General features: G+C 35.8%; 1 protein-coding gene across 5 annotated transcripts in view; it reads right to left on the reverse strand.

Moving 5' to 3' along the window:
- ZNF385B (zinc finger protein 385B) overlaps nucleotides 1–25,930 on the reverse strand; it is a 436,659-nt gene that overhangs the window by 348,133 nt on the left and 62,596 nt on the right. The window lies entirely within an intron of this gene.

The following is a 25,930-nucleotide window of genomic DNA, read 5'->3' on the forward strand; positions in this document are numbered from 1 at the left end:
AAGCTCTTTCTTCTTTCTCTCTCCTCTCACCTCAATGACCCAGTTGAGGAATGTAAGATATACTAAAGCAGAAAACACATTCATAGTATGGTGGAATCGTTTTAGGAGGACTCATGCCAAACACACAAGAATGTATGCCTATTTGGTGATGGGAAGAGGGGAAATGGGGAAAAAAAGGAAATAAATACAAGAAAGGAGCCTCTTCGGAACCAGGAATAAATGTTAACATGCTATGACCTGAGGAGTGTGATTAACTCAACTCTCTACATCTGAGGTTAGAAAAAAGATAAAAAACAATTTTCGTCTTGAAACCCCTCCTTGATGATGAATAATGTAGTATCATGTGCCATGACAACAGCATCATATAAATAAGATTCTCAAGTAGCTCCAAGTGGGGCATTCAAAAGCTTAGTCTGATTATGAGCAGAGAAAGAAGATTCCTTGTAGGGTTGCTAATTATGGATCGAAGCTCCTCCCATTCTTACACTGACTGAACAAAACTGAAAAGAGGCAGTATTTGCTTTTGAAGAATTCCCCTCTTTTGCCTTTTCATAAACTGTTTTTCTAGGACTCTTATGCTTCATTCTACATATCCATTCAAGCCTACCCTTGAATTAATTCTCCCTAAGTTGCTATTGGCTGATAAAGATATATCTGTCAAAAAGAAATGAATCTCTAATGCCGCTATATTTAATCAAACATCAAAAACACCCGGGGAGTATGTTTTAAAATCCCTATGTCCAAGCTCTACCTCTGTAGACTCTGATTCAGTAAATTTGGCATTTGTATAATTGGTAGAGTGGGGAAGAAAGAACTAAAGTATTTCTTGGAATACTAAGAAACTTATGTGTTCACCTGGTCCTGAGCATTTATACAAGGATGTCTCCCCACTTCCCAGTCCCATGGCATCAGATCTAAAGACTTCTAAGCCATTTGCCTACAAGGAACAGGAGACCAGCACCACTTCCTATTGCACTATTCCCCCGTTTCTCAACCTAACAATTGCTCCCAGCATCATGTGGAAGAAAGTGACAGCTCTGTCAGTCACTTGATAGTTGAGTGACCTTGAGAAACCACTCATCCGCCTGGGCATCAAATTCCTCTTCTGTAAAGGGAGGAGAATGAACTAGATGACCTCTAAAATTCCTTCCTCTTTTAAATTCGAAAGTTTGTACAGCTTCATTTTGGCTACTGTTATTTACTTTCCTTAAAAGGGGAAAGTATAATGTCCAGCTGAATTTATTGGCAAAACTGTATTGCCTTGGGAAAAATGATGTGCTCTGATCCTTCCGATCTACAGCTCATCCTTCACGGAGAAGCCAACAAGTGCTGCTATCCGTTCTGGGTTTGCAGAGATTATTCCCTCTCATCTCACTTGGCGATTGAGTGGGAGGCAGCAGGCAATATTTCAAAATGTAAACTGACATTTAATTATACAAAAATCTCCCTCCATGATCCCTTGTTTTGCCAGGCTGATTCTGATCTATTTGAACGTTTTTCCTTTTCTGTTGACTCCTAGTTTCCCAGTTCATGTGGAGAACAACAGGAAATGAGCCTCAAACACTAGATTTACAAACTTGTTACTTCTTCTACCTCATAGAATCTTTAGGTGACACTGTTATTTGCAAAATGATGTTTCTGAGACTTATCTGAATCCCTGACATCCATATGGACATTTTCAAAATGTGGACATTTCCAAATATTTATATCAACGAGTATTTGTACAAATGTAACTTAAAAGTTTAAGTGGAGATTCTGGCAGAAAGTAGATAACAATGGACTGTTCTGTTGTAATTAATCAAACACTGAGATGATTCAGCTTGGAGATAAGCCAGGGCCAGGACTACAATGAGGTGGATGGAGTGAGGCACTTGCATCAGATGTGGAGTTTAAGGGGGCATAAAAATATCTGAGAAATCAACATAAACAATATTTTAGGGACTTCCCTGGCGGTCCAGTGGTTAAGACCTCGCCTTCCAATGCAGGGGGTGCAGGTTCGATCCCTGGTCAGGGAGCTAAGATCCCACATGCCTCGGGGCCAAAAAACCAAAACATAAAACAGAAGCAATATTGTAACAAATTCAATAAAGATGTTGAAAATGGTCCACATCAAAAAAAAAAAACAACAAAAAACCCGGGGCTTCCCTGGTGACGCAGTGGTTGAGAGTCCGCCTGCCGAAGCAGGGGAAAAAAACCAAACAATATTTTAATGCAACATTTTAGGTCAGTAACAGTGCTATGGCAAAAAGCCATATTGGACACAGACACAAAAGGAAATATCATGACACTGATCTTGTCTTTATTTAAAACTTTGGTATTTTGTTAGTTGTGGATTTTTAAAATTGACTTTGATTATTTTGAAATTCTAAAATAAAATATTTATCTTGATTACTGAATTTTTGGCATCCCCTTAAAGCCTGAACCCAAGGCAACTGATTTCTTCACTTTACCTTAGTCCTGGCCCTAGACTAACTTACCTTCTATTATAAGCCATATACCAACATTACTGCATCTTGTTCTTAATAAACAGGGACCCCTACAACAACTCTAATTATTTCTATTATAGTTGTTATTTGTGTGTATGCCTTTCCTAAGTGGTTAATGCGATTTTAATAATTTACTCTAAGCAGTGACTGGAGAAGTGGGCAATTTTCTTTTTACATAAGAGAAAAATGAAACGCTGAAAGGTGAAAATAGCCTGACAAGGGACATAATGCAGTTAGCATCTGAAAATTTTTATGCCTCATGCACATTGTCTTGTTAAATGAGATGGTGAGGGTGGGGGGTAAGTAAAATAAAAGAGAAAGAAAAAAGAAATACAGGGAAGAAGAGAGGAAGATGAAAACATATCCCACGAAGTTTCAAATTTCACTATGCATAAGACTCATCTGGGAAATTTGCTTAAAATGTAGATTCTCAGGCTGATTCCCACAGACGTAAATTAAATAAGGCCCATCTCCCAGAATCTGCATTTTTAAGTGATTCTGATGCAGGTGTTCTAGGGACCACATGTTGAGAAACATTGATGGAGGAGCTCCCATTTTAGCAGAAACTGGGCATTGTATCTGGAACACATTTTCTTGTAATCCCACCCCTCCCCCTCCACCAATAACCAATAATCTGGGCACACTGAACTGTATCAAGGAATCCAGCTACAGCTCAAGTGTTGGTGGTCAACAACTGCGATGGCAGGCAAGTGGAGTGGATGTTACTGGTGTGCACGGGTGAAAAGAAAAGGTGGCAGAAATGTTTGAGTGGCGGTGGGGGAGGCAGAACAATTCAGGAGGTAAGAAGAAAGTAATGTTTTGCACATGCGATGGTTTTACTTTGCATTTTAAAACTCAAAATGAGAAGTGTAACCATTATGTCAATGCTAGCTATTATATGAGCAAATCACATAATATATTTATAGATATGAAAATAACTTAGTTTGATGAGGGAAGAACAAAATCTTGGATTGAACCTATTTTCTAGTTTAAGCCTACATCTCTGGATTTATCCCCATTCTGCCTTTCTGGGCCTTCTGCCTCTGATCCTGAACTCAAGCTGTTCTTACTGGGCCAGTCTTCAGTTTTTATAATTGTAAGTCAGAACCTAGTTGAAATCCTCTACCCCAGGGAAATCACTCTGGTTAATTCAATACATTCCCCTAATTGACATCTCACCATTATGCCCACCCAACCTTCACTTGTGTTTATACAGTTAATATAGAGGATACTTATTTATGCACCCATGCCTGTGTTGTTTGGTCTAGACATGTACTAGGCCATGGCTCGATGTGTAAACAGATTTTTAATTTCTGGAGGTGTCTGAATATTATAAAACCTTATTACAGAAACTCTATTACCTAATAAAGTGTTATATACCATGAAAAGGTTCAATGAGCATTTATTGAAGAGAATGCTAATAAAATAGCTGCATATTTGTAGGTCAACAGCTCTGAAATGCTGTCATTCACCTGCCATTGAAGTGAGTTTTTCTTCCCAAAAGAATACACTTCTAATATTTAATAAGCATTAGACTCTCGCTATATCTCTAGATATGTTGGGAGTAGGGGTGGAGGAGAGAAGTATGAGACATAGTCTTAAGAAACTGAAAATCGTATGGAGGGAAAAAAAAACCCAACACACCTTGTCCATAATTTTAGGCCAAGATACTCTGAATCTGCAATCAGAATAGAGGAAAGAAGGATCAATACGACCTCAAGAGTTGTCTTGGATGAGATGGGAACACTGCTAGGCAGGATGTGATTTGATTGTAAAGGAGAAGAAATTTGGCATAAAACCCAGAGAAAAGGGAAGGCTAAAGATAGAGGTGGGTTCTAATCAGACTAGACAAGAGCTGAAGTCATGAAATCATGTAATGGAAAGACTAACGTGTGGAAAGGGTTTTAAAAAAGAAAATGAATGAGAGAATAAAGAACAGGAGGGAATAGTTATAGATCTCACATCAAAGGATTCTGTCTAAGAAAGGAAGAGGCCATTGGGAGCAACTGAAATCTGTTTTGTAGAAGAAGACACTTGAATGACTTTGAAGATAGAATACAAAAAAACCTATAATTAAAAAAGAGAGGGGTAACTATGGCAGTGAGTTCCCAGAAAAAGGAGGTAGAGATGGGAGGTAGAATATAGTGGACGAGAAAGCTATAGAGGGAAGAAAAGGCCTTGGAAGGAAGATATGGATACAGAGAATTGCTGGAAAGAGTTGGAGGTACAGGAGGGACCTCACCCCAGATGGTTTCCATCATTTTTATTATGTGGGAGGTGAGATTAGCTCCTGCAGGGAGAAAAGGAGTGGGGGTAGATGAGAATGTTGTGGTTAACTGTGGTGGCGAGTTTTACAAGGTGTTGGTGTATCTTTATCATCTATGGTTGTACTCTGGTGTGTGTGCTAAATCTTATATAGAGTATTCTCACATAGGGAGACTATAAATCTTGTATAAAGATAAAACTACAGCTTCTCTCTCAAGATTATAAAGTGTAACTAGTAAAAAAGTTTAGATATATTTAAAGATCTAAAAGGAAATCCCAGTTTTCATTCTTTTATAATTTTTTATACTGTATGAGTCAACCAACGTCAATTTTTTTCCTAATTTAGGTTGTTATTACATAATGTTTTGAAATGCTAAAGCAGTGTTGATAGTGACTTGGATTGACAGAGCTTAGTAAGTGACACACAAATTTTATAAGTAATTAATATCAAAAGAGCTAAAAATAACTTCTGGTTAAAAATAACCATATTTAAAGTATGCAGCAATTCCTAATTTAACTGAAAATATCTATGACCTTCCATATATCAGGAAGCTATTCAACAACTATATAGAACAAGTCAGAAGCATCTCAGGGCATAAAGGTAATTTTTAGATTTAAACCAAAGAACAAACTGCTATAGACCATGCTGATTTAGCTTCCTCTTTTCCCCATGAGACAGAAACTATGCAGGGTTTAACTTAGTTATCCCTCCTGAGGGTACAGGTAAATACACCCACCAAAAAGGGGAAAAAAGAACTAATTTTAAGTTTGAAGGGAATGTACTCTTGGGGAAATTTGTTGCAAAGTTCTAAATGATCATTGGTCAACTAGGAATTGAACTTCCTAGTATTTTTTTTTTTACCTTCCTTAAAGGATTGCTTCATTATATACTTTATATATATTATTAATTTCAGGAATAATGTCTAAGTTGCCTCCATTTCAACAAAGTGGGAGATCAAAGATATCTAGCTCAGTCAAGGATTCTCAAATCTCTACAGTTTCATGTTTGGAGTTAGTCATCGACCTGCTTGATGCATAAAAACTTACTTTAGTCATCCTGCTGGGCTGCTGCTTTACCAATAAAGCTTCAATTATCACAAATTATAATTGCTCCAAGAAATGGAGAGGGTCACTACAAAGGATTTTACTCACTTAAGCTTTTTAATTTACTCACCTGTAGATTACTTATGCAAAACCTTCTGACAGTACACAGATGACTTGAGCATTCACCTTTTAAAAGAGTTTAGAAGCTCCCCTGGACCCTAGATGAGGGAGCTATCCCCCTGGCTGAACACCAGAGTTTTATGCAAGGTCTATTTTCATTTCTTAGCACTGAAAATGCCATGTCTTCTCTGCCATAGGTTTCCCCCCTCCTTTGTGCACATGCATGATAAGGAGGGTCTCACCTTAGGACACACCATCCTTCCCCTTCCTACGAGCAGCATGCCGGTCAAATATCCCACACCAGGGAAAACTGCCTTGGAAATACTGATTAAGAAGAATATTAAAACAAAATTGTGCTTGTTCCCATCTTGTGGGCTAGGGAAACAGCTTGCCTCACTAATAAAATTAGTTACAGATTAATTAATTAAAGATTAATTTATTAATTAAAGATTCAAATAGTGGCTAGTGTTGCCTTGGAGCAGGCTGACTAGTTTTGGAATCTCTTATTTAGCCAAAATACAAAAGATTTGAAAATGGGTAAAAAATGCTGATCAAGAAAATGGAAAAAAAGATATATAACAGCAGATGCTGTCATTCGAAATCTCCACTCCTGTTATCTGCTCAGACTGAACAGAGCAGGGGAGCATGCCGATATTGAAAGCCAAAGAGCTGCATTGCAAGCCTGGCTCTATCCTCTACTAGCTGTCTTGGTTTAAAATATTTGATCTCTCAGCATGATCTGAAAAATGAAGACAGTAGAATTTCCTCATAAGATTCTGGTAAATATGAAGAAAAAAATACATGTAAAGTGACTAGAACAACTGTCACATAACTTGATATTTAATAAATACTAAGTAAATCTTATCATGTGAATACATGTACATTTTTGGGAATGGGGTAGAAAAAATCCCTAACCTGAGGCCCTTCTTACTATAATAATTATTTCACAGGAATGACTACTTATTTCCACAATATGATCTCTGAGATTGCTCTTAAGTGACATTCCTTTTTTTATCTTATTATAAAAAATTTAAAGCATATACAAAAGTAGAGAGAATGTTATAGTTCATCCTCAGTTTTGACAATTATCTTGTATTTCACCCATACTCCCTGCCACTTCTCCCCACAGATTATTTTAAAGAAATTCCCTGAAACAATATCATTTCATCCATAAATATTTCAGTATGTGTCTAAAAAATGTGGATTAAAAAAATAACAATACTGTTATCACACTTTTATAATTAATAATTCCTTAATATCATCAAATATCCAGCCAACATTCAGAGTTCCCCAACTGTCATACGCTTGTTTTTTATTTTTCTGCTAACAGTTTGTTTTTTGAATCAGGATCTGAATAAGGTCCATATGCTGCAATTGATTGATATGCCTTTTAACACTACTTTAGTATGTGATTCCCCTTTGCATCTTTTTTTTTTTCTTGCAACTTATTTGTTGAAGAACTGAGGTTGTTGGTACTTTAGGCCTCTGCACAGGCTAGACTTTCCTGATTACATTCCTATAGTGACTTTTTCTGTTTGTTTTCATTGAAGGATAACTGATGTACAATGTTATATTAATTTCAGGTATACAACTCAGTGACCCAACATGTATATGCATTATGAGATGATCACCACGATAAATCTGGTTACCATCTGTCATCATTTAAATTTATGATAATATTAACTGTATTCCCTATTATGTATATTATATCTCATGACTTATTTACTTTATAACCCAAAGTCTGTGTCTCTTAATCCTCTTCATCTATTTCAGCCATCCCCCACCTCTCACCCACACTCTTTGGCAACCACCAGTTTGTTCTCTGTATCTTTAAATCTGTTTCTTTTTTGTTTTGTTTTGTTTGTTTGTTTTGTTTCTAGATTCCACATGTAAGTGAAATCACACATTATTTGTCTCTCTCTGACTTACAAGATTTCATCTGTTTTTTATGGCTAACTCTGTTGTGGGGATGTGTATATGTGTGTGTATGTATAACACATATATACACATATATGTATATACATACATACATACCACATCCCCTTTATCCATTCATCTATTGATGGACATTTGATTGTTTCCATATATTGGCTATTATAAATAATGTTGCAAATAACATAGGGGTGCATATATCATTTTGAATTCATGTTTTCATTTTCTTCAGGTAAATATACAGAAGGAGAATTGAATCATATGGTAGTTCTATTTTTCATTTTTTGAGGAACTTCCATACTGTTTTCCATAGTGCTGCACCAATTTACATTCCCACCAAGAGAACGCAGGTTTCTTTTTCTCCATATCTTCACCAACACTTGTTATTATTTTTTTAATGTTTATTCCTTTTATTTTATTTTATTTTAAAATTTATTTATTTATTTGTTTGTTTTTGGTGTGTTGGGTCTTTGTTGCTGTGTGCGGGCTTTCTCTAGTGCCCTTAGTTGAGTGGGGACTACTCTTCACTGTGGTGTGCGGGCTTCTCACTGTGGTGGCTTCTCTTGTTGCAGTGCATGGGCTCTAGGGCATGCAGGCTCAGTAGTTGTGGCTCACGGGCTCCAGAATGCCCGCTCAGTAGTTGTGGCACATGGGCTTAGTTGCTCTGCGGCATGTGGGATCTTCCTGGACCAGGGCTCGAAACTGTGTCCCCTGCATTGACAGGTGGACTCTTAACCACTGTGCCACCAGGGAAGCCCCAACACTTGTTATCTTTTGTGTTTTTGATAATAGCGATTCTGACAGGTATTAGGTGATATCACATTGTGATTTTGATTTGCATTTCCCTGATGATTAGTGATGTCGAGCATCTTTTCATGTGCTGTTGGCTATGTTTGTGTTCTTTGGAAAAATGTCTGTTCAGGTCCTCTGCCCAGCTTTAATTAGATTTTTTAAATATATAAGTTGTATGAGTTCTTTATATATTATGGATATTAACTCCTCATTGGATTTATGATTTGCAAATATCTTCTCCCACTCAGTAGGTTGCTTTTTCATTTTGTTGCTGGTTTCCCACACTGTGCAAAAGCTTTTTAGTTTGATTTAATCCTATTTGTTTATTTTTGCTTTTGTTTCCTTTGCCTGAAGAGACAGATCTAAAAAATATCACTAAGACCAATGTCAAAGAGTTGATTTCCTATGCTTTCTTCTAGGAGTTTTATGGTTTCCAGTCTTACATTCAAGTCTTAATTCATTTTGAATTTATTTTTGTATATGGTGTATTCCAGTGATCCAGATTCATTCTTTTGCATGTAGCTGTCCAGTTTTCCCAATATCATTTATTGAAGAGACCGTAATTTCCCCATTGTGTATTCTTTCCTCCTTTGCCATAGATTAATTGACCATATGTGTGTTGGTTTATTTCTGGGCTCTCTATCCTGTTCCACTGATCTATGTGTCTGTTTTTCTGCCAGTATCATACTATTTTGATTACCATAGTCTTGTAGTATAGTTTGAAGTTAGGGAACATTATGCCTACAGTTTTTTATTTCTTTCTCAAGGCTGCTTTGCCTATTTGGGTCTTTTTTGTTTCCATACAAATGATACGATTATTTGTTACAGTTCTGTGAAAAATGCTATTGCTATTGGTATTGCTATTGGTATACACTGAAGCTGTAGACTGCTTTGGGTAGTATGGGTATTTTTAACAATACTAATTTTTCCAATCCATGAGCATGGACTATCTTTCCATTTAAATGTGTCATTTTTAATTTCTTTCATCAATGCCTTATAGTTTTCAGAGTACAGGTCTTTCACCTCCTTGGTTACATTTATTCCTAGGTATTTTATTCTTTTTGATGCAACTTTAAATGGGATTGCTTTCTTAATTTCTCTTTCTGATAGTTTGTTATTAGTGTATAGAAACACAAATTTGTGTATATTAATTTTGTATCCTGCATATATACTGAATTCATTTATTAAGTCTAACAGTTTTTTTGGTGGAGACTTTAGGGTTTTCTATATATGGTATCTGCAAATAGAAGGTTTTTCTTTTTTTTTTTTCCAATTTGGATGTCTTTTATTCCTTTTTCCTGTCTAATTGCTATGGCTAGGACTTCCTATACCATGTTGAATAAAAATGGCAAGAGTGAGCATTCTTGCCTTATTCCTGATCTTAGAGGAAATGTTTTCAGCTTTTCATCATTGAATATGATGTTGGCTGTGAGTATATCATACATGGCCTTTATTATGTTGAGGTACATTCTCTCTGTACCCACTTTGTTGAGAGTTTTTATCACAAATGGGTGTTGAATTTTGTCAAAGCTTTTTTTGTATCTATTGAGATCATCATTTGATTTTTATCCTCCATTTTGTTAATGTGGTATATCACATTGACTGATTTGTGGATGTTGAAATATCTTGCATCCCTGGAATAAATTCTACTTGATCATACTGTATGATCCTTTTAATGTATTGTTGAATTCAGTTTGCTAATATGTTACTGAGGACTTTTGCATCTATGTTCATTAAGAATATTGTCCTAAAATTTTCTCTTTTTTGCAGTGCCTTTGTCTAGTTTTGGTATCAAGGTAACACTGGCCTCATAGAATGAGTTTGGAATCTTTGTTCCTTTTCAATTTTTTAGAGTACTTTGAGAAGGACACATTATTTCTTCTTTAAATGCTTGGTAGAATTCACCTGTGAAGCCATCTGGTCTTGGACTTTAGGGAGTTATTTTTAATTATTAATTTAATTTCATTACTAGTAGCCAGTCTATTCAGATTTTCTAATTCTTTTTTTCATAATACTGAGTTGGTTCACTAACATCCTGCATAGGTGGCCACTGAGGGTTCTACTTTTTAAGTATCATTAAAATGTGCATTTTAACATAGCTGATGTATTTCAATTCATAACAGATATTACTTTAATTGGTGATTAAATTATTCTATCTTTGGTTGTAAGAACCTGTTCAAGTTGACCCCTGAGTCCTTTTGACACAAATCCAGTAGTCTTTTTTAAATTTTCTAGGTTGGAGAATCAACTATTTCTCCAAGGACCCAAGTTCCTTTCAAGGGAAAATAGTATTTAGATACCACAATCTGGTGGCTAAGTGAGATCACTGCAATTAGTGACTGTGAAATAAGTCACTGTTTATAAACGTTTTCAGTGGACAGAGACAAAAAATACCTTTTTTAAAAAAAAATACATTACAGGTTCATACTGATATTGTAATTCAAACTCAGGACTACAAGGTTTCTATTAACCCCATTCATTTTCAGTAATCTTCATCTTTATCTTTATTTTTCCTACACTGTCCAAAATTCCAATTTGCAACAACACCAATATAATTATTCATCTGTTCTATCTCACAGTGCTAGCCTCAGGATCACCATATGTTTACTACCTTCAACAATACATTCACAGTAAATAAATTATTTCTGCTTGTATTTTGTTCTTAGGGTATATACCCGTAGGTATATATAGCGCAATCACTGCAGTTTAAAGTTTTAAGAAGTTCTTTTCTATGTGGTTATGCCACAAACTTGTTACACAGGGTATTTGTTTCACTTTGCTTTTGACTTCTAGGGATTGCTTTTTACATTTAATTTTGTTTTATAAATATTTAAAATATTTACATTTCTCTAAAATCATATGTATATAAAAGGTATATTCAGGGAATTTAAAATTATATACTTGTCCTCTTCTTCCCCTCTAAGACTATTTTATATTTAATAGTTTTTCCATTCTATTTTTAATATAAGTAAATATATGTCCTTCTTAGTAGAATGATGATGGTAGTATACTGTGTATACATTTATCCATCTTTATTTCACTCAGTAGTTCCTGCATCTTATAATTTTCCTCAGTTATGAGATTGAAATAAGTGCTTACGCTGCCTAAAATAATGTGATGATTATCAGACATTACTGTCACACACATGAGATTCAGCAAAGTAGTCTAATGAAAAAGGCATCCTGCTTCATATTTTAAAACATGATTAGTCTTAAAAGCATGATTAGTCTTAAAAGCGTACATTATACCCTCACTTAAGGTGTCAATATTAAAAGGGAATAATTATAAAGCTATTTCTCTTAAAAGTTGGCTGTTTCTGTTACAGTTAGTGTTGTATTTCTTCATACAAAAATCTGCTGAAAATTAGTATACAGATTCTCTTTCCCCCTTTAGGTATTTGTAAGAGCAAATATCCCATTAATTAAAATCTTGAAATATTTATAAAGAGCTCTAGAATGCATGTAAGTTATTTTTCTTTTTACCAGGTTCTTGTTTGTAGACATTTACAACAGGAATTTTATAATGGAAAATTTTGGAATCAGGAAAAAATGAGTAGAAATCCTATCTAAGCTGCTAACTAGCTGGATGACTAGGCACTTCACCTCACAGAACTTCAATTTTCTCATCAGTCAAATAGAGATAGTACTACCAATGCTGGAATGTTGTTGTGAGAAAGAAATAATTATTTGAATGCAACATATAAAATTCACAGCACTCTGCAAATGTAAAAGCATAATAAACAGGGAATTAAATGGCTGGTTTACTAAAATTCAATCTTAAAGCTCTAATTTGTTTGTTTAAAATGACAGCAACATTCAACTGTGAATGAGAGCTTTATAATCATCCAAGCTGCAGTCTGAAAACTGACTTTTTGCTTGAACAGAACTCAGTTATAAATATCTGTCTTTGGATTTCACATTCAATTCTGAGATGAATCGAACATGCTTCAGAATTTTAATCTGATACCCAAGAGCAAAAACTCTGAAAGTAGAGAAAACATTTTTTTAAAAGGAAATCTGTTAATCTCAAGTGATTGTTAATTCCAAGTATGATTACTCAGGATAGGAAATACAAGTTCGGATAGAAATTCATTTCTGAAAATTCATCTTCAAAGCTTTTACATAATCTAAGTTGGAGAGGAAATATATCTATATTTTATGTTAATGGAAAATAAAACACTAAAATGAATCACTTTTTCTCTTAAAACCTTTCAAACTTGTTTTCATTAAAGAAAGAATATTATACTATGTAACCTTTTGAATGTTATGCAGCAAATGATAAAGCAACAGGAATAAAGAGGAGATGTATGACACTGCATTAAAAATCAACTATGTTCGTAGTTGCCTTTTTTGGTCATTACAAATCATACCCAATGAAATCTTTCATTCTTGTCAATGAACTCTGAACATGGTTCCTGTTTATCATTGAAGCCGGAGAAATATGCCTCTCTGAGTTCAAACAGAAATCTGCCTTACGGGGTGCTCATTGAAGGGTTATGCCTAAGTTAACATGTAAATTTTTTTAAAAATAATATCATATATAAATTTTTTTAGCGCTAAACTTTGTAGTTACACATTACTTTCCTCTTTTCATTTAAATCCTGTATGCTGCCGACCGTTATATGTCTAAACCACCAATCCAGTCAGGAACAGCTGGCTGGGGGAGGGAGGGCAGAGAAGTTAGTTATGGAAATTTCCGAACACACACAAAAGCAATGATAATAGGTCAATAAGCCTCCACATATCCATCACCCAGATTAAACAATATCAAGAAGCTGTCACATTTACATCATTTTCCCTTCATGTCTTTGTGGAATCCTTTCAAAGCAAATCTCAGACTTTAGGCACACTTCAGCATACATCTCCAAAAAGGATGGATATTTTCTCACATAACTGCAATGTCATTTCCACCACAGCAAAATTGCCAGTGGCTCCTGATTTTATCTGTTACCCAGTTCATAATCAACATTTTCCTATTGCTTCAAAACATTCATGTTAGAGCTGCTATGTTCAAATTAGGATCAAATAAAGTCTACACATTACATTTGGTTGTTACCTCTCCAAAGCCTGTATTAGTCCAGAAATCTGCCCCCTCTATTTCCCCCCAAACTGCTGACAAGGGGTGGCTTTTCTTGTTAAAGAAAACCTCCCTTTCTTTTAAATACACATTTCTTAAGTGCCTATTTCTTGCTAGGTGCTTTTGCATTTACCATCCAATTGAATCTCAAAATATCCTCAAGAGGTAACATGACAGACACAGGTACTTGTCTCCTCAAATTTGGACGTTCTCTCCCATGGTTATGGAGTAACTGCTAGAAAGGAGCTGCCAGCAGAGGCCTCGTCAAGGAGTGGTCATCTGATCCCAGTGGGTCAAGGCTGGTCCGTTGCATTTCCCAGTGACAAATTCCCCTAGTGACTTCCCCTCAAGGTGCTCCTTGCAAGGTGATGGATGGACATATTTGTTGATAGACCCATCTTCCCAAGACTAAGCTCTTAACTCTTTTCTCTGGGCTAAGATGCTGTGTCTTGTTTCTTTTATGTCACTTCTAGCATTTTAATTGTAGTCATGTCTGCCTTCAACCCCACTACACAGTAGATCCCAATAGGATAGAAATTATGCCTCCTTCAACTGTGAATCTCCAGGGCTTAGCACATAACAATAGCCTAGCATACAGCAGTCTGTGGGATAAAAAAGTGAAATGAATCGATTACCCGTGCCACTCTCAGAATGTGTTTAAGCGGCACTGTGTTGTTTATCTGAAAGGAAGCCTTCTTATGCGTCCACAGCAAGGTCACAATGCTGTAGAGAAGCTAACGTATGCAAGCGGTGATGCGCAAAAGTATCGAGTACGTGAGAGACACAAAAGGAAAGAGTGCAGGAGTCCAAGAGAAAACTGCATACTTCAAGCCAGAAATTTCTCTGAAATACTAAACCATAAAGCAAACCACACCGTAGTTAATAAGAGGTCATGGATCCATACTTTGTCTTTGCACAGGAATGTCTCTGGCTGATTAGCAGTTAAGCCATTTTTCAGTTTTACCAGGGTTGAGATAACACAATTCAGATCAATGTTTAACAATCTTTATTGTTTAGAAAGTCAACCCCAAATCCCTCATACTTCAGCTTAAGCACATTTCTTCTTTTCTTTCATGAGAGGTGAGCAGCTGGCTGCCAGGCTAAGCAGATCTCTTTATATACTCTGAGACCCTCCAAATGTGCACTGCTTATTCCAATCTCTAAAATATGCAGCTCTCTTCACACCCTTCCTTATGCATCCTGTTGGGAATGTTTCTTCATGTAATTCGTCATTTTAACTCATCCATTTTTTTGCTACATTCCTTAACTTCACCTCTCCCGAAGACCCTTCTGTTAATATCTCTAGCTCAATTTACTACATTAATTCCTTCCCGTCTCAAATTGGCATTCTGCTTTGTACATTTTAACTGAAGGGCTTATTTTAGATAATAATTTACCTTACATTTCTTTCCTTGTTTTGAAGTGGCCAATGAGAAAATTAAAACCATCCCAATCAGAATTATGAAACCAATCTTAAAACAGTCCCCATATGTCTTGGGAGGATTTGCCTTTCTGGAGATGTGTTGATGAATTTTTAGCACAGTTTAAAGCTCACAAAATCAGTCCTCAAGTATTTCTACAAGTGTACCATAGTGTGTTCTGCCATCATGTCACCTCTGATACTTTAGAATGGTATAGAGCTGTTTTGAAGCTGAATGATATCCATTCAAACAACCCAGCTTACAACTTACATATCTGAAAAACGTTTCTCGTAGGTGAAACAACTGGTCCCAGGGAAAGAGGCCAGGAAGAGTGTTCTCTACTATACCACACTGCTTATTAGAAGGATTGTGATTCTGTTTCCATTTACTGCTACCCAAAAGGTTTGAAAGATCAAGCTACTGGTAAAGGAGAGGTAAAATGGAGATGCCTTTTTTAGCCTTAGAAACCAACAGTAAATAATAAACCAACATCAACACAACAGCTAAGCCTGACTATGTGCTAGTACTGTTATAAATACTTTGCATGTACTTATTCAATTATTAGAATACTCTTGTGAGAGAGACATTTTTATCATTCTCATGTTACAGATGAAGAAACTGAGGTCCCAAGAGTTTAAGTAACTTGCCCAAAGCCATGCATGATTTGCCTAGGATTTAAATCCGGGGCATCTGGCTCCAGAGTCTGTGTTGTTAAGCAGGATCTATGTTGTCAATGGCTCAAAAGATTCATCTTTGTGACATAGGACATTTGTCTGCTAAGGTAATACATATTTAGTAAACATGAACATTTTCAAAATAATGTTTTATCTTAACAAAAAATAGAAAAAATAATCAACATGATATCAGTGTACTTTCAAGGTGGTTAGTCTTTCCACCTACAGCAAGTGATAAGCTGCTGAGAACATTTCTACCAGTACATGTATGTGTCTGCCTGATACCTGAACAAAGATCTTCCTTAAATATAAAAAAAGAATTTCTTAATACAAACATCAGCTGTTTACATTAAATTACTTTAAAAACTCAAATAGTGTTTAGACAAATGCTTTGCTCTAATGAATGGAACAGTTTAGAGGGGGAAGCATAAATCTTACGAGTTTTATAAACTGTACATGATAATTTATAGATCACCATGACCAATTAACATATTCAAAATACCAATGTATAGAAAAATCGATCAACAAGTATCAACTTTTTAACATTTCCTGAGTGCAAAGCTTTGGGCTTCCTACTGTAAAAAGGAGGACAGTCCTGATGCAACCTTGTTATGCTTTTGTATCCTCAAAAACCATAACAGAGCATCTGATAAAAACTAAATATCCATGTTAGTTGAGCTCTTTTGATTATAAGAATAGAGGTTCGCTCAGGTTATATCACATAATAGGGATTGACTATAGGCTGTACTTAGTAATTAAAAAGACAGGTGTTTTCCACCATACAGTTGAACAGCACAGAAACCCAAGAACCATTCAGCTCAAGCTTGGAGATAAAGAAATGAGTTCAAGACTGGAAGGTCATTTGGGATTCAAAAGAGCAATGAAAACGAGGTAACCACCACGAGTCTGCTTTTCCCTCCTCTACTTATTGCCATTTCTGCTTCTCTCTGTCATTGGGTATTTTTCTGTTTCCAACTTCTTCCTTCTCCATGTGTATTCCATTCAAAGACTTCAGAGCGAGGATCTGACCATCAAGTTTGTCACCACTGTCTTTGCTGGGCTCAGCTTTCCCACCAAGACTACCTTTGGCGTTACCAAAAGATGAGAGAAGACCTCTCTGCTTGACCTAGACCTCCTGAAACCACGAAGCCACTATCAGCATCTGAGGGACTCCTAGACTCAGCTGCTCCTAAGACATCTGGAGCAGTGTTAGAAATACAGCAATTTGAATACCAGTGAGATCACTCTAGTTTCTTACTTAGAGCCCCGTTCCTTTAATATGATATACACAATCTAAGGGAGACAACATATAATTTGTCACACACATGTTTTATAATCTACAGGAGCCTGGATGGTGTGGTGGTTGAGAAGGTTATCTCTAAAGACACTACATGTGTTCAATTTAGCTCTGATGTTTACGGGGTGTGTGACCATGTGCAAGCTACTTAACCTATCTGTACCTCAGTTTCCTTGTCTAGAAAATTGAGGTAGTAGTAGTCCTGACTTCATAGGGTTGTCAAGAGGATAAATGAAATAATTCACCCGAAGAGCCTCAAGATGTGCCTGGCACACAGTAAATGCTTGATGAATTTTAGTTACTGTTTTCTTATTATTTCTAACATACCTTATCAATTTTATCCCTTATAAACTCCATAGCGCAAAAATTTTATAGATACATATTATATACTCTTTCATGGATCTTCTTCCTCTACCTGGATCTTCTTCCTAATTCTCTCTGGTGAAAGTTTCCTCATCACTTAAAGTTCAGCATAAATTTCATTTTCTGAGCAAGACCCTCTCTGGTTGATAGTCTCCAGAGGGGGCCTCCAACAATTCCTCTGTCCTTGTATGCTTAAGCAACTTCTCACATCAAGGGTGGGCAATTCAATGCCCTACTTTTGAATCTGCGCTGGCCTTAGGACTGGCTTGGAATTCAGAATGTGATGGAAGTACATTCTGGAGCTCTCAAACCCAGGCCTTCACCTCCTGCTCTTGGAACGCTGCCACCATGCTATGAGAAGCCTATGCCAAATGGAGATGTTACAGAGGGGGAACCAAAGCGCACTGGTTAGAGCCCCAGCTTAGCTCCCAGCCGATGCCAGCGCCAACCCTCAGCCATGAGAATGAGCCATGTTGGATGGTCTAGCCCAGTCAAGCCCCAGAAAACTGCAGCCCTAGGCATCGCCGTATACCCAGCTGAGCTTAGTCAGCCCAGAGAAACATAAGAAATAATAAATTTTAGTGTCTTGAAATGATGATAAAATGGCTTTAAGCCACTATGTTTTGATTGTTTTATTATGGCAATAATACAGGTTGTTTATTACAGCAATACCAAAATATCATTCATGAAACTCCTGGACAGAGTATTTCTTCAGTTAAGCTCTCATAATTCTATTCTGTAATTTAACAAATTGTATTGTAATTATTTATTTTTATGTCTGTCTCCTCTACTGAGAGTCTTAAGACTAGTAACTATGGACTTAAGGAAAACAATATTTTTCAGAATAAATTCCAAAAAAAAAAACAGAATTTACAATAGCTAGAACAAAGGTGTAAATTCAGAAGTTTCCCCTAGTCTGTCATTTTGGCAATCTCTAACCCTTTATAGATTTGAAGTAAGTCATAGAAAGGCTGAGATGTTATCCCCAAACAATGATCAGATGGTTTAATATAATTTCTACTTAGAAATCTGTTTATATACCCCATTCTTCTGATAATTGAAAGAAAAAGACAATAAAAACAAAGGAAACAGAAAAAGAGGCTAAAGTCAGCCAACATTTTGCTTGTTTATTTTTTAAGAAGAACAAGGAGAGGGAACTTGTTTTATTAGCCAGTGCAATTTTTTGGAGTCTGAGCAAGAGAGTGGTTATAAATATGGACTCTGAAGCTGGTGGCCTGGGTTTTAATTTCAGCTTCACAATCTGGGTTTGAATCCCACCTGCACATTTTTGTGGCAAGTCACTTAACCTGTCTATGCCTCAGTTTCCTTACTGATAAACTGGAGATCATGAGAGCCACCTACAGCATGGGGCTCTGTTAAGGATTAAATGAGACAATACATGTAAAGCAATAGAATGGTAATACTGGTGAGCTGATGTTGCTGTTCTTCCTTCCTGCTCCTCCTCCTCCTGTTACTACTGTTATAAATATATAGTAACCAAGAGAGTATCACTTTAGGTCATGGCTAGACAAAGAGACCACTGAAACTAGACAGTAAACAGTGCTTGACAATTAGCTTTCCAATTTACGCTAGACTTAAAAATTAATTTCAGAGAGAATTTTGTTATAAAACATAAAAACTTCATAACATTTAAAAGAAAATATAGGAGCATGTCCTTAACAGCTTTGTTTATGAGGGGAAAACCCTTAAAATAGATATAAAAAACACAAACCATTAAGGAAATAATTGTTCAATTTGACCACACGAAACCTCTAAAATTCTGTGTAAATGAACAAATAAAAAATACCGTAAACCTGATGGAGAAACCAGAGACTGGGAAAAGAAATCTGTCAGGATTAGTGTTCAAAATATATAAAGAACTCCTACTAATCAATCATACAAAGCAAATAACCCAACACAAAATGGGCAAGATGATAAACCAGCTTGCATAAGGGAAACACAAATGGTCAACAACATAATTCAATAAAACTCCAAGATAACACACCCATCAATTTAAAAAAATAGGATATTACATGCTTGGTAATTGGTTCCTCATCCTCCATCTAAACCCTGAGCTAAAGTTATCTTCTGAATAGGAAGAGGGTAATATGAGTGAATCAGGGAGATGGAGAAGAAAAAGCTAGGTTCCCCAATCTCCAGAATTTTTCCATCCCAATCTTCCCAGATCAGGCTGATTAGAACCATTAACCTTTCAATTATGTAATCGGACATTTTATGTAATCGAGTTCTCTGAATTGCACTTACTGTGTCTGGGTGATGTTGTATAACAACAAGATCATCATCTTGATTTAGGCTGGACACAGCTGTGAGAGATTCTCACATATCAACTTAGAGCATCCCCATAAGGTAGGTATGATCATTATCTCTATTTTGCCAAAGAGCCACAAAACAGTAAGAAGCCCAAGATCTCCCAGAAGAGTTAGGATCCAAATCCAAGATATCTGGCTTCAACATCCAGCTTTTAACAATGTTATTATTGCCCCTAAATATATGACATATGAAAACATGTTCAATCTCACTAGTCATCAGGGAAATACAAACTTGCAACATACCATTTCACATTATATGCAGATTGGCAGACGTTGAAAAGTCTGGCAACAATAAGTACTATGAGGATATAGAGCAATAGCAACTTATAATCTTCTAGAAGGCTTACAAATCGGTGCAAACACTTTCAGGGGCATTTGCTAATATCTGCTAAAATGGAAGATATGTATTCTTTATGATGTAGCAGTTTCACTTCTAGATATATATGGTAGAGAAAATATTTGCCAAGGAAATAGAGAAATGTTCATTTCAATCATGTTTGTAATAGTGAATATATATAAAGAGAGAGATAGATATATCTCTATCCATAAAATTTGGGATTGTCATAAAATGGAATACTATTCAGCAGTTGCTATGTACAAATTGGAGCTATTAGCTTCATAATAGAAAGTGCTAAAATAATAATATTAAATGTAAAAGTAAGTTGAAGAATAATGAAGTGGACTGCCATTTATATAAAGGTAAACAACATGAAAAAATATTATATATATTCTTGAATGATACATGAGTGTTTAGTAAAGTACACAATCATGAATGGAGATGATACACACTAAATTGCAAGGCATGGTTACATCTGGGGAGAAAGGGATGAGGCAAGGGCACACAGGAATTTCAACTACATCTGTAATGCAGTGCTGGCTTTGATAAAACTAAGGCAAATATGTTGAGATTTAATAAAACTGGTGGCAGGTTCAGGGTGGTAAGCTAGTTTGTTTACTTGTTTCTACATTTAAAGTATCTCATAATAAAAATACAAAAATGAATGAAATGTGGCATAACAGAGACCATTCCAAAAATAAATAGCAAAAGAGGTGATTTACATGTATTTCATCAAAGTCCTTTCCTGAGAAGTGCATTGCTTTACAGGAGCAACTACTGCTCTGATTCTACGTCCTTAACTGTCATGGATCCTGCCACCCTTCAGAAATTTAACAAAATAAATTGCTTCTACTCTAACAATAACACTATAGTTTTACATAAAACAACAAAGATATAAATTATGATTAACAGGAAAATAAAATTAGTAGCAAAATGTTTATGAAAATATCAGCAATGCCTTTATCCTCACCTGGCAAAATATATGACAGGATGGATATGGCTACTTAGGGGGATTTATATTCTCACCTCAACCCATATATTAAATAAATTTCAGAAAAGAAGACTTTAAAAAAAACTACACTTCAAAAAAGGTCACTATTTAAAGAAGAAACTTTAAGTATAGAGAAAAATGACTAAAAACTAAAAGCAGATTTTTTTCAAAATGTAAATACCTTTATTTTGTAATCGTAAAAGTAATATGTGGGAAATTCAGAAATACAAAAATGCATGAAAAAGACGAACAGGAAAGCTCGGTGATTTTCCTCACCATCGAGGGAAAATTCTGTTACATTTTAGAGGATTTTTTAAATTTTTTAGTGAGATTTTATATTTTTTATATGACTTATTTTAACATCTTTATTGGAGTATAATCACTTTACAATGGTGTGTTAGTTTATAACAAGTGAATCAGCTATACATATACATATATTCCCATATCCCTTCCCTCTTGTGTCTCCCTCCCACCCTCCCTATCACACCTCTGTAGGTGGTCATAAAACACTGAGCTGATCTCACTGTGCTAAGTGGCTGCTTTCCACTACCTATCTATTTTACATTTGGTAGTCTATATATGTCCATACCACTCTCTCACTTTGTCACAGCTTACCCTTCCCCCTCCCCGTGTCCACAAGTCCATTCTCTACGTCTGCATCTTTATTGTGTCCTGCCCCTAGGCTCTTCAGAACCTTTTTTTTTTTTTTTTTTAGATTCCATATATATGTGTTAGCATACGGTATTTGTTTTTCCCTTTCTGACTTACTTCACTCTATATGACAGACTCTAAGTCTAACCACTTCATGACAATTCAATTTTGTTTCTTTTGATGGCTGAGTAATATTCCATTGTATATATGTGCCAAATCTTCTTTATCCATTCATCTGTCAACAGACACTCAGGTTGCTTCCATGTCCTGGCTATTGTACATAGAGCTGCAATGAACATTGTGGTACATGACACTTTTTAAATTATGGTTTTCTCAGGGTATATGCCCAGTAGTGGGATTGCTGGGTCGTATGGTAGTTCTATTTTTAGTTTTCTGAGGAACTGCCATACTGTTCTCCACAGTGACGTTATCAATTTACATTCCCACCAACAGTGCAAGAGGGCTCTCTTTTCTCCACACCCTCGCCAGCATTTATTGTTTGTAGATTTTTTGATGATTGCCATTCTGACTAGTGTGAAGTGGTACCTCACTGTAGGTTTGATTTGCATTTCTCTAATAATTAGGAATGTTGAGCATCCTTTCATGTGTTTGTTGGCAATCTGTATATCTTCTTTGGAGAAATGTCTACTTAGGTCTTCGGCCCTTTTTTTTTTTTTTTTTTTTTTTTTTTGTGGTATGTGGGCCTCTCACTGTTGTGGCCTCTCCTGTTGCGGAGCACAGGCTCCGGACGCGCAGGCCTAGCGGCAATCGCTCACGGGCTTAGTCGCTCCGCGGCATGTGGGATCTTCCCGGACCAGGGCATGAACCCGTGTCTCCTGCATCGGCAGGCGGATTCTCAACCACTGCGCCACCAGGGAAGCCCCGGCCCATTTTTGAATTGGGTTGTTTGGTTTTTTTTTTTTATATTGAGCTGCATGAGCTGCTTGTAAATTCTGGAGATTAATCCTTTGTCAGTTGCTTCGTTTGCAAATATTTTCTCCCATTCTGAGGGTTGTCTTTTCATCTTGTTTATGTTTTCCTTTGCTGAGCAAAAGCTTTTAAGATTCATTAGGTCCCATTTGTTTATTTTTGTTTTTATTTCCATTTCTCTAGGAGGTGGATCAAAAAAGATCTTGCTGTGATTTATTTCATAGAGTGTTCTGCCTATGTTTCGCTCTAAGAGTTTGATAGTGTCTGGCCTTATATTTAGGTCTATAATACATTTTGAGTTTATTTTTGTGTATGGTGTTAGGGAATGTCCTAATTTCATTCTTCTACATGTAGCTGTCCAGTTTTCCCAGCACCACTTATTGAAGAGGCTGTCTTTTCTCCATTGTATATTCTTGCCTCCTTTATCAAACATAAGGTGATCATATGGGTGTGGTTTTATCTCTGGGCTTTCTATTCTGTTCCATTGATCTATATTTCTGTTTTTGTGCCAGTACCATACTGTCTTGATTACTGTAGCTTTGTAGTATAGTCTGAAGTCCAGGAGCCTGATTCCTCCAGCTCTGTTTTTCTTTCTTGAGATTACTTTGGCTATTCGGGGTCTATTGTGTTTCCCTACAAATTGTGAAATTTTTGTTCTAGTTCTGTGAAAAATGCCATTTTCAGTTTGATAGGGATTGCATTGAATCTGGAGATTGCTTTGGGTAGCATAGTCATTTTCACAATGTTGATTCTTCCAATCCTAGAACATGGTATATCTCTCCATCTCTTTGTATCATCTTTAATTTCTTTCATCAGTGTCATAGTTTTCTGCATACAAGTCTTTTGTCTCCTTAGGTAGTTTTATTCCTAGGTATTTTGTTCTTTTTGTTGCAATGGTAAATGGGAGTGTTTCTTGATTTCTCTTTCAGATTTTTCATCACTAGTGTATAAGAATGCAAGATATTTCTGTGCATTAATTTTGTATCCTGCTATTTTACCAAATTCATTGATTAGCTCTAGTAGTTTTCTGGTAGCATCTTTAGGATTCTCTATGTATAATATCATGTCATCTGCAAACAATGACAGCTTTACTTCTTCTTTTCCGACATGGATTCGTTTCATTTCATTTTCTTCTCTGATTACTGAGGCTAAAACTTCCAAAACTTTGTTGAATAACAGTGGTGTGAGTGGACAACCTTGTTTTGTTCCTGATCTTACGGGAAGTGGTTTCAGGTTTTCACCACTGAAAACAATGTTGGCTGTGGGTTTGTCATATTTGGCCTCTATTATGCTGAGGTAAGTTCCCTCTATGTCTACTTTCTGGAGGGCTTTTATCATAAATGCGTGTTGAACTTTGTCAAAAGCTTTTTCTGCATCTATTGAGATGATTGTATGGTTTTTCATCTTCAGTTTGTTAATATGGTGTATCACATTGATTGATTTGCCTTTATTGAAGAATCCTTGCATTCCTGGGATAAGCCCCACTTGATCATGGTGTATGATCCTTTTAATGTGCTGTTGGATTCTGTTTGCTAGTATTTTGTTGATTTTTGCATCTATGTTCATCACTGATACTGGCCTTTAGTTTTATTTCTTTGTGACATCTTTGTCTGCTTTTGGTATCAGGGTGATGGTGGCCTCGTAGAATGAGTTTGCAAGTGTTCCTCCCTCTGCTATATTTTGGAAGAGTTTGAGAAGGGTAGGTCTTAGCTCTTCTCTAAATGTTTGATAGAATTTGCCTGTGAAGCCATCTGGTCCTGGGCTTTTGTTTGTTGGAAGACTTTTAATCACAGTCTCAATTTCAATGCTTGTGATTGGTTTGTTTATATTTTCTATTTCTTCCTGGTTCAGTCTCGGATTGTTGTGCATTTCTAAGAATTTGTCCATTTCTTCCAGGTTGTCCATTTTATTGGCATAGAGTTGCTTGTAGTAACCTCTCATGATCCTTTGTATTTCTGCAGTGTCAGTTGTTACTTCTCCTTTTTCATTTCTAATTCTATTGATTTGAGTCTTCTCCCTTATATTCTTGATGAGTCTGGCTAATGGTTTATCAATTTTGTTTATCTTCTCAAAGAACCAGCTTTTAATTTTGTTGATCTTTGCTATCATTTCCTTCATTTCTTTTTCATTTATTTCTGATCTGATCTTTATAATTTCTTTCCTTCTGCTAACTTTGGGGTTTTTTTCCTTTGTTTCTTCTTTTTTATTTTTTTCTAACTTTGGGGTTTTTTGTTCTTCTTTCTCTAATTGCTTTAGGTGTAAGGTTAGGTTGATTATTTGAGATGTTTCTTGTTTCTTGAGGTAGGATTGTATTGCTATAAACTTCCCTCTGAGAACTGCTTTTGCTGCATCCCATAGGTTTTGGGTCACTGTGTTTCTTTGATTTCTTCAGTGATCTTTTGGTTATTTAGTAGTGTATTGTTTAGCTTCCATGTGTTTGTATTTTTTAGAGTTTTTCCTGTAATTGATATCTTGTCTCAGAGCATTGTGGTCAGAAAAGATACTTGATACGAGATTTTCTTTTTTTATTACTACATACGTGGGATCATAGCTGCTTTGTAATTTAAAGTTTTCCATTTTAGTATTAAACAGACCTTTTCATGTCAATATATATTGATGTTTATTGTCACCATCATCATTTCCAATGATTTCAGTACATCCTACTCCATTACAAGGAATCTTTTGGAATTAAAGACAAAAACTTTCCTCTTTCAACTACCTGGCTTTGAAAGTCAATTTTGGAAGTCTCATTTTCTTCTTCTATTTTTAATAATTTAAAAACTCTTCAATGGTGACTCTGTCCCAGAGGATCACTCATATTCTAAAAGTGCTGGGAAGCAAAGAAAATTTATATATTGCCAAATATTATCTCTATAGTTTTATTTTACTTTCTTTGAAAACTAGTGAGGTTGGATTTTTTTAATGTATCAGTCATTGTTTATCAGTATTTCTTCTTTTTTAAGTTATCCCTTCATGTTCTTTGATCAAGGTCCTACTTGGGAATTTTTTTTGATTGATTTGTTAACAGAGCTCTCTAAAAATAACTACAAAATTAATAGTTTCCATATATGATGTATATAAATATCACACATATATGTTATATATATAATTTTACCTGCTTGTCATTTGTACTTTATCTTTTTTTTCTGTGTCAAAGGTTTCAAATTAGTCACATTTTAAAATATTTACCCTAATGGTTTCTACCTTAACTGTCATGCTTA

Source organism: Kogia breviceps, chromosome 2 (assembly GCF_026419965.1).
Source record: "Kogia breviceps isolate mKogBre1 chromosome 2, mKogBre1 haplotype 1, whole genome shotgun sequence".
NCBI classification, from domain to species: domain Eukaryota; kingdom Metazoa; phylum Chordata; class Mammalia; order Artiodactyla; family Physeteridae; genus Kogia; species Kogia breviceps.